Source organism: Clarias gariepinus, chromosome 18 (assembly GCF_024256425.1).
Source record: "Clarias gariepinus isolate MV-2021 ecotype Netherlands chromosome 18, CGAR_prim_01v2, whole genome shotgun sequence".
Taxonomy (NCBI): domain Eukaryota; kingdom Metazoa; phylum Chordata; class Actinopteri; order Siluriformes; family Clariidae; genus Clarias; species Clarias gariepinus.
The window spans coordinates 23504715-23515714 of record NC_071117.1 but is presented as its reverse complement, the minus strand read 5'-3'; positions in this window follow the sequence as shown (position 1 = coordinate 23515714).

Genomic DNA, 11000 nt, shown 5'->3' with positions numbered 1-11000 from the left:
ATATATACTGTATAAACTATTTACCTGATTCCGTCCCCTCTTTGTTATACTCCCCGCTTCTGCCATCTTGCCGCCTCCAAGTCAAACACAACTACGGATGCGCGCTGTTTGTGAAATCGATGTATCTTTGCTCGATACATAATGCCTGTGAGCCTGTGACATATTTTTGACAATAGAGTCAAGGTTATCAATTTGTATGTATAATAGGAAAACCCCAAGTGTAAAATCTGCTTCATATTATAATAATAATAATAATAATAATAATAATAATAATTATTATTATTATTATTATTATTATTATTTTTGTGTGTGTTTTTTGGAATCTTATTCAAACATTAAAACACACACTACATATTTTATGTATGATTTGACTTCTGCAAGTGTATAAAACCACATTTTTGTGTTCATTTTATTATTTCATGCACAACCTTTGGCCAATATGTACGAATGTTTATTAGTGCACACACGTCTTTTTTTTTTTTTTTTTTTTTTTTACAGCTACCTTACCCCATAAAAAAACATTTACAAAGGGGTTGCAAAAAGCTTCTGTAAGATCCATTAACACACCATCAGCTCTCAAGTAGTCTCAATTACATTTGTTAGTGAGTTTCAATGGGCAACTGTACACTTTACTCTTTTTTAGTTCTTATGTGAAATCCTTTCTGATACGAAAACACTTTGTAAAATGTTCAACAAAAGGGAAAACTGAACAAAAAATAAGGGATTTAGTTTGTGTATGGAGTAATTTAAAAAACAGTTTTATTTTTTTTATTGCTTTTGCTAAAACATTAACTTTGGCCTGTTAAATTATTAAGTCTATTATTAGAAATGTTTATTTTGAATTTGTGTGTTTTTTTTTTTTCAGCTGGATAGCTTGAAATTAGAAAACTGTCTAAAAATGGTATAAAATGAATGATCATATATTTGTGTATAATAGTCCAATAATATATATATATATATATATATATATATATATATATATATATATATATATATATATATTTATATATAATTTCCTATCAACAAGGGCCCGGTTTCTCGAAAGCTTCTTATCGCTAAGTAGTTCTTAAGTTGTACCTTAACCTCTCTCTTAACGTTATGGCGCATTTCCCGAAACGTTCTTACGCTAAGTATCTCTTAGCTAAATCACACGTTCGTAAGGTTGGTCTGGACCAACCTTAACTCATTCTTAGCGTGGTTTCAGCTCAAGACGCTAGTCGCCGACACTGAGCAGCAGTGTCTTTATAAATCAGCGGCGTATGGAAGCACATTATGGCACGTTATCAAAGTCATATTAATGATGGAATATACTTTAGACCTGCTTATGAATTTTATTTTATTTAATATCAGAACTAATATAGTGACTATTAATTAGCCTGTTTTATAATGTGACTAATGCATTAAAATTGGCGATCACTTTTAATATTGAACAGGTGGCAAATAATTTAAAAGCGATACAGCGTGTTGTGCTAAACTGAAAACGGCGCTGTCCGCGGAGCAGTGTGGTTCATGTACATTTTTCCTTTAGGGAAAATTTTAGCCCTTTTCATATTTTGCCTGAGGTGGATATTTAAAAAAAAAAAAGTTTCGCCTTCCAAGGGAACAGATTATGGAGCTTCTTGACCTGCTCAGACCTGCACTTGCCATGCCAACGCGTCGTACTTACACTCCAAGTCCCGATGTCCAGCTGCTCGCTGCTTTTTGTTTAAAATGTTTCATTGTCCATTAACCATCATTTATGACTCGATGGACTTTTCTTTTGACACGTTTTATTTTATGATGAAATTAGATTTAGTTAAATGAGAAAATAAACATGAATCATGATGAACTGTACTTACAGCCACCGCGCGAAACCGCGTAGGTGAGATAGTGGTATTAACCTCCTCTCTGTAATCTCATCGTATTCATTCCATAGTGCGCTATACAACCCCAACCACTGACATACTTCACATTGTTTCTGAAGCTGGTGAAGAGTGTTGTCAGCTGTTTGTCAATCAACTATGATTGTACTGTATACTCGGTTCGTTTCACCGCCACAGGTTACATGAAAATATAATCCACTAAACATTGGACGTTGGATAGATGTGCAGATCACATCTATATTGGGTCTGTCGGTCCATAACCAGTTCAGGACATCTATTCGACGTCCAAACTTGGTCCACTATTTGGACATCCAACCATGACCCAACTTGGACGTCGTTTTGACAACCTAATCTGGCTTATTTTTTTTTATGTCAGTTTGTTGCTCATGCTACTGTATAGAGTGCTGTGTGTAAATAAAGTACTCCTAGCAATTAGCATTAAGCACCAAGCAAGCTCACTCATTCTCCAAAATCTGTTTGGCGGTAAACCAATATTTGAAAAAAATTTTAATGTATAGATAAATTTATGTAAATTATTTTTTATATAAATAAGTCATGGTAGCCTATCCACCTTATTCCTATCTTAGACTGTAATTGGACATCCAAAAATGACATGGAAAAGACGTTCCACCGATGTCAACATTAGACGTGCGGTAGACGTCGAAAAAAAGACGTCGCCTGGCGTTACAAAACAACCCCATCAATGGACGGAAATTGGACGTCCAAAAATGACATGGAAGAGACGTCACTACGACGTCACGTTGCGCAGTGGGAAGCGACAGTTTGGTGATTTCATTTATATATTTGTCTATTATCGCATGCTATTGATAATTTAACCCATGTCGAAATAAACGCTATTAAAAGAACTTAATGCACTGTTTAATTTGCATAGAAAATGGCGTCTTTTTTTAACGCTGTCATGCAAAAGGAGTCAAAAATCTATTCCTGAGCAACCGATGTCAGCTAATTCAGGACCTTCACTGTAGACAGCGCCTTGTAACGTCGGACGTAAAAGGCAGTGACTTAAGAAGACTCCTCAGAGACAGTTCGAGAAATACAATCAGAAAAGTTATCACTTAACGTAAGATATATCTTAAGAGTCTTCTTAGCGCGCGAATAGTGTGCGTTATCGAGAAACCGGGCCAAGATCATTTGCAAGACTTTCAGCTCTCTCTCTCTCTCTCTCTATCTATCTATCTATCTATATATATATATATATATATATATATATATATATATATATATATATATAAACAATTTTTTTATCTTTAAGTAAAAGGAGCAATGGGGCTCATGCTAGAGGAGAGAAATAGCAACTTTTTTCTTATTTTGTTTGTCCCATTTTGTGTCTAGGTTCAAATGTTTTGTCATCAACATTCCTTTACTTTTGCTTGTCTCTTAGGTAGGAGAAAATTTTTCGAGTGGTTGAGACCACTCCCTTTTTCACAGTCTGCAGTTTGTCTAAGCATCATACATTTAAAGGTATATTATTCTAAGTTTTTAGATGAATTATAATGATTAGACCATTTAACTCACAGGCTAATAAGATATTATTGGTAAATTGATCCCAATCAAGCTTTTAAAAACCCTTGAATGCTTCTGTGTGTTCTGATTTAGAATTCCTTACATAGTGCTGTTTGATGCGTTGCACATCCAGGGTTTACTCAGACAGTGTGTTTATAGAGATCACACAGATTTGATAAGACTAATTCATGGATTCTGAACCATTTCGGATTGCCACAAGCCTACTGAGAGACATACTGTAATTATGAAAACCTCTATCCAGGTTGCTTGTTATAAAAAAATTTAAAAACACTCAACTTTATAAAGCTCTTTTTGTTTTTTTTTGTTTTTCGGTAACTGTACATGCTTTAGCTGACATGGCATTCACAGCATGCATGGCTCTTTTGCCATTGCTGTCTTTTTGATTTACCTGTAACACCGGTGCTCACACTCTGGACGATCACGATTATTTCGTTGATTTAAAATTACTTCGATTTTTTTTACTTAGCTCCTGTAGTTTTTCCTCTTACCTTCAGTGGAATCTCTCAAATTCTGTGCCCTGATTTTCATATGGCACAACACGCTCCTGCCCTTACAGTATATAGTGTTTTTGGAGCATTAACTTTGCTAATTACATTTTAATCCTAGGTATCACATGTAAGATCAAATGGGATTCATCATTCAGGTCACCTGGGTAACAGCAGATTGGGATGGTTAAGATCGTTTGTTGAATATGCCGTTGACTTTTTTTCTTTTAAAAGGAAATTAAGAGAATGTTGCCACATTACTTATTTTCTAATACAGCAAGGCAAACAATAGAATATAAAAAAATGCTGTTAAATGCATTAATTTGTTAGAATATATAAAATTTTTAAGTTTAACAAACAAATCATTCCCTGATCAGTTCATTGTGTTTGTCTCTGAGTTACTGTTCAGAAGGTTGGCAGTTTAATCTCATCTCCACTAAGTAGCTATTGTTTGGCACTTGAGCAAAGCCATACAGTATATCATAAATGACCCTGTGTCCTTACCTCAACTTCCTAACAAGCTGGAATATGCTAAAAATAATTTCACTGTGAAGTGTGTGTATATATATATATATGGCATGGTGGTGTAGTGGTTAGCACTGTCGCCTTGCACCTCCAGGGTCCGGGTTCGATTCCCGGCCAGGCTTGATTCCCATTTCTGTGTGCATGGAGTTTGCATGTTCTCCCTGTGCTTGGTGGGTTTCCTCCCACAGTCCAAAGAAATGTAGTTTAGGTTAATTGACGTTCCCAAATTGCCTGTAGTGTGTGAATATATGTGTGTATGTGTGCTCTGTGATGGATTGGCGCCCTATAAAGGGTGTACCCTGCCTTGTGCCCTAAGCCTCCTGGGATAGGCTCCAGGTCCTTGCGACCCTGAATACAAGATAAAGCGGTATAGAAGATGAGAGAGAGTGAGTAATATATATGCTATAAATAAAGGCATACCTTAAATGGTTAGACGTAAAGCTAAAATAAGAAAATCAATAATAGTTTTTTGACATGAGAAAGTCTTTAAGAGAGAAGTTTAGTGTTTTTTTATTATCTTTTTTTAAATTCTATTAGCATTAACTGATAATAACAAACGTTGCCAATAGTTTAACAATAGGAAATGTAACTATACAAGGATAAAAAGGTACAGCAAGGTTTTTTATACTAAAAACAAAAATCATTGGAAAAGCTGGTTTAATAAAATAGGAATAAATAATAACGCTGTTATGGAAAATATTCAATTTCGAAGTGGTAGTAGTACCTCTGCTTCATCTCATTACTTTGTCACTTGAATTTATGGTAGTAATAACACACACAGTGTTTTATAACTTACTTAATTATACTTCAAAGGAAACATCCTCCTTTTTGAATTATGTTTTTTTTTCCTACCCGCATCAATAAAACGCTCTGCGTTTACAAGCCTGTTGCTGTCAGTGCGAATTGGGTTTTTTAAATGTTATTACACCAAACTGCAATAATAATAACAATAACAATGTTGCTTGTGTAAAAAAGTATCCAATCAACAGTACAACAAAACAAGACCAATTAAATATGCCACACTAATTCTTAAGCTAATTTACTTCATGGCAACGAACACATCCTAAAATAGCCTGAAATAATAGTGACATCATCCACATTAAATGTCAATCCAGGTAACATTTTTACACTTCTATGCACTAAGGCATTATGTTTGACCCTGGTCACATACTTCCCTTTGTCTCACAACAGATCTCAATCTGATTTTAAAATATAGTAAAGAAATGATAAAAAAGAACGAATTAATACGGGGGGGGGGTGCTGGGGGGTGCTGGGGGGTGATCGGAGTGCACAGTGCAAGCAATTACAAGTATCTAATAGATTTCCTAAACCACTAGAGAACATTTCTATTATATGCTATTCGGGCGCATAATTAAAGCCGTGAATGAGAATATCATCGTGTGTAAATCAATTTCTCTGACACTGTGCAATCAGTCTGTCTGAGTGGCAATTGTGTAGTCTTTCACATTTGGAATGTAACATAAGGACAGGTGTCTCAACCAATTTATTTATTTATTTATTTTTCTATTTATTGTGACAAATGTCAAAATGTCATGTCTCTAAAAATTTCATTTAAGCAACAGGAAACTATTTTCTAAATTTATAAATCTTCCTTTCTTTAAACTCTATAACTCTAAATATCTATCCCAACTCTTTGTCCTAAACCACACACCCATTACCGCAGCTCCATGTTTCTATCCATCCAATGTTTCTATTTAACCCACATCGACCAGTCATCACTCTAAACCCCACTCATAACCCTAATCCCCACCCATCTGCACCAGCCATTAGACTTAACCTCCTTAAACCCCACCCATCACCCAAGCCTCCACCCATGCCGGACAGTCATCAGTCTTAACCCTACCCATCAAATTCCACCCATGTCCAACCCCAGCTAGCTAACTTCACCCATCACTCTAACCCACAACATCAAACTAATTTCCACGCATCTTCTAGCCCATCAATTATTGTATTACTTATCCTTCTCAAACCCCACCCATCATTCTAAATCCCACCACCCTAACCACACATCAATCTCACCCAACACATCTCCAACCCCACTTATCACTCTGTACATTTTTCTAACTTTATTCTATCCCAGCTTTTATTCTAACTCCCACCCATATCCACAAAACCTAATTCAAAACTCCATCCATTTCAAAACACAGACATTACTCTAAGCCCCACCCATCCATCTAAACTCTACCCACAATGCACTGCAATCCAGGCTGAATTACATGTTTTTAAATCAATGCATTTATTTATTCACATTGCAATATATTGTGCTTAATAACTCATCAAGATGATTCTTAATCTTTTTTTTGTGGGAAATAAATAAATACGGGAAATATTTGCTTGCAACCCAAATATGTTTAGAGTTTATAAAATACAACAGGAATGACCCCAGGAAACACAGGATTCTATTTCGCATATGAAATAAAACAGTAAATAAATAATTATACAGCAGTTCAGTTCATAACATTCTGCTTTCCTCATTACAGAAGCATTTCTCTCAGCGTTATTGCAGACTCAATTCCCCAAAAAGCATTTAAAAGCACCCATCAGTTTCACTCTCATTACAGCACATATATTTATATATTAAAAAAATATATATATTAACAAAGTAAAACTGATTGTGGTTACTGAGCGAGGAGCCCCGAGGGGAGCGGCTTTCATAAATTCATTCCCAAAACAACAATTACAGAAGTGAGGAGTGAGCAGTGAAGAAATGTTTCAAATAACCTTGGCAATTAAATAAATAAATAAATAAACAAACAAACCATCAGATAAAAAATTTGATATTTAAAAAAGTGCATCTTTCATCAGTGCATATGCAGAATATTACAAAAGAATGAAAAAAAAAAACATTTAAAAAAAAGCAGAATAATATAATAAAAAATAAATTTAAATTAAAATAATACTTGTTTAAAAAATAAAGGAATACATATTGATGCATGTAAGTGTACTATAAACAGTCACTCACTCACTCATCTTCTATACCGCTTTATCCTGTATTTAGGGTCGCGGGGACCTGCCAATCCATCGCAGGGCACACACACACATACACACACTCACACACCCATTCACACACTACAGGCAATTTGGGAACGCCAATTAGCCTAACCTGCACATCTTTGGACTGTGGGAGGAAACCGGAGTACCCGGAGGAAACCCACCAAGCACAGGGAGAACATCTCCATGCACACAGAGACAGGAATTGAGCCTGGCTGGGAATAGAACCCAGACCCTGGAGGTGCAAGACGACAGTACTAACCATTTTACCACCGTGCTGCCCATACTATAAACAATGTCTATCTCTTTTAATCTTTTTAAATGTAAATAAGTTTTAAAATCTATAAAATATGCATTTAAAATCATATAAATTAACATGATTTATTTATTCATGGTATTTTTTTCATTTTTATCGGTTTAAAAATCAATGTTTTGGCTTGAGTGTATATATATATATATATATATATATATATATATATATATATTATATATATATATATATATATATATATATATATATTAGATGCAATAGCCTTTAATTAGCTTTAAAAGTATAAAAATCCAGTATATTTCATTACAAGTTAAATAATTAAATAGTTGTTTTTACAGTATAAATAACATATATCTCTCGGTGTAGTTCAGTACATGTGTGCGGATGACTGCTGACTTGAAAGTTGTCCAGAAGATTCTCACTGACACCCTCCACAAGGAGAGTAAGCCTAGAGACAATAAAAATGTCTAATCTGGGCTAAGGAGAAAATAAATGGGACCGTTGCTCAGTGGTCCATAGTCTTTTTTTAGATCAAATAAAATTTTGCATTTCATTTGGAAAGCAATTCAATTCAATTTTATTTGTATTGCACTTTTAACAATTGACATTGTCGCAAAGCAGCTTTACACAATCAAAAGAATTATTTAGGTCTGTATGAAATGTGAAAGTGTATGAATCAAAATTATAAGATTGTCCCTGATGAGCAAGCCGAGGACGACAGCGACAGTGTCAAGGAAAAACTCCCTGATATGGTAATAGGAAGAAACCTTGAGAGAACCAGACTCAACAGGGAACCCATACTCATTTGGGTGATAACGGATAGCTGCGATTGATCTGCATAAAACTATGTGAGACTGGAAGTTCAGTATGACAGGAGATGTGTTAAATTAAACTGGAGTCCAGTTTGTTCCTGGAGGCTCAGGTAGACTGTAGGAAATTCCAGTCCCGAACTATTGAGCCACTGAAGTCACAGGTCTTTAGAGAACAGCTGTCTGCATAAGTCGAGGGCAGGACTGTCTTTGTGGAAAAGTGAAACCATTCCCAGTCACCACACGCATCCCAGGCCGACCACACAGCGCATCCATGAGACGAGAAAAGGCAGAGGAGGTCTGGATCACTGGCAGCTCAGAAGCGACATGTATAGCTCGACAGAGAGATAGGTAGAGGAAAAAGGAGAGAGGGAGAGAGAGCAGAAGAGGAGAGAGCAAAAGAGATGGAGAGATGGCAGTTAGGTATGGTCACAGTCGAACAATGTATAAGGTGAATGTATATTTAGTGCAGAGTGCAAGCAGGGACTCTGGCAGGACTAATTATGACAGCATTACTAAAAGGGAAAGCCAGAAGGAAACAAAGCAAAGGCCCAGAGTGTGAAGGAAGAGTGGAGAGGCACAGAACTGAAGGTGTTTTTAAGTCCAGTGTAAATTTTACACAGTCAGTGATGATTTGGGGTGCCATGTCATCTGCTGGTGCTGGTTTACTGTGTTTTACCAAATTCAAACTTAATAGAGCCTTCTACCTTTATAGGCTTTATAGAACTTCAACCTTCTTTTTGCTGACAAGCTCTATGGAAATGCTGATTTCCATTTCCAGCAAAACTTAGCACCTACCCACAGTGCCAACATTACCACAATTTTTTTTTTGTTGCTGAATTTAACCCCTTTTCCACCCAAAAGGAACTAGGTGCTACTGTACGTCATGTCCGGTGTTAGTGCCAATTTATAGCCAGTTTACCAGCGAACCTTCTAAGACTCGGCTTTGTTTTTCCATGAGAGTCAGAGAGTCACGCCATTACATTACTGTACATATCCTCTACTTTCCCAGCAATTATAGCGGTAATACTAGTGGCAATAATACAACAACAATGGCAAACTTGTGTAATGCTTTGCAGGCAGTTCTCCTGGCTTTATCATTAAACTGCCCATTAAATATTGAGTCCCTTTTTTAAAGATGGCAGTAACAAACTTGACGTAAGTGGTTCTTGTTCTAGCCCAGCAAAGTGTGGAATCTGTGTGAAAAAGTTTTAGCATATACTTTTTTTGTCAAGGATTAATATATTCTATATAATGTGATTAAAAAAAATTCTTTAAATATCATATCATAAATAAACGCTCAAAATCAACATAAAAATTTCTTAGAAATAGTATAATGGGCATGTTTTAAATAAAATAATGCTTTTTATTTCAGCCTCTGCTGTTGCATGATTTACACATGTGCTTCTCTATCCATGGATGTAAACTTTATAATGCAGTCAGTATGTTCAGGGTGTGACATCAGAGCATACTCAGGAAAGCAGAATTACCTTTAAGAAACCAAACCATTTTATGGGTCACCAGAGGCATTCTGATGTTCCACTCAAACCTTGCAGTGTTTTGAGTAAAACACAGCACAAAAGCAGGCAGGAAATTCAGCTAAAATGTCGAACTGGAGTGAAAGAGCCTGAGCGCATGCACATCAACCAGATGCTTCGTCTCCGAATGGCCTCGGTTTATCATAGCAGAGTCCCTCTTCTTCTTTTCATTGCCAGTGCTTCAAAGAAAGCAGGTCACGCTGAGTGTGGAACACTTTGATAGACTTGGCTTTTGTAGGAGCCACTGGGCAGGAGATCACACAGCGGGCTGCCAAGATTTCCCAGGATGCTTTGGGGCCCAGAAAAAAAAAAAAAAACATCCTTTCTTAGTGTACCTTCAGAAGAGCTGCTGATGAAATATTTATTTCAGTCAAGCTGAGCACTGAGTTTTTGGACTTGCTGACCTCTAATAAACTTGATAAAGGAAACTGAATTGAGGTATAAACGTTTTTACACCATAACATATTCCCCACCATAAATACATGCTTTGCAAAAAAATTACAGCGAAGCACTTTGTTAATCACAGGCATTAGTGTTTGTCTGTTCGTATTAAGCCTCTAAACATGAGGATAATTGCATTTTATTAATGAACAGCGAGTGGGCATCATTACCTATAAATGCAAACCTGTAAGCACATTGTGACAAATTGGAGCACATCTCGAATTTATCTAATTAGCTTCATCACATGGGAGCAATGCATGCTAATCCATTATCACATGACTGAAGTCAGAAAACAATCCCAAAAAGGACATTCATTTTGTTTCCATGAAAAACAAAAAATAAAATCAAACACCCCTTTAAACTACTGCCAAACATGCCACATAAATGCCTTTAAAAGTCTTACTAAACATCTTTAAATTTCACCTCAGTGCATTTAAACATTCCATCTAAACACCTTCAACAATGTCAACCAAAATGCCTTTAAACACTCCCCTGACATTCAATAACCATTT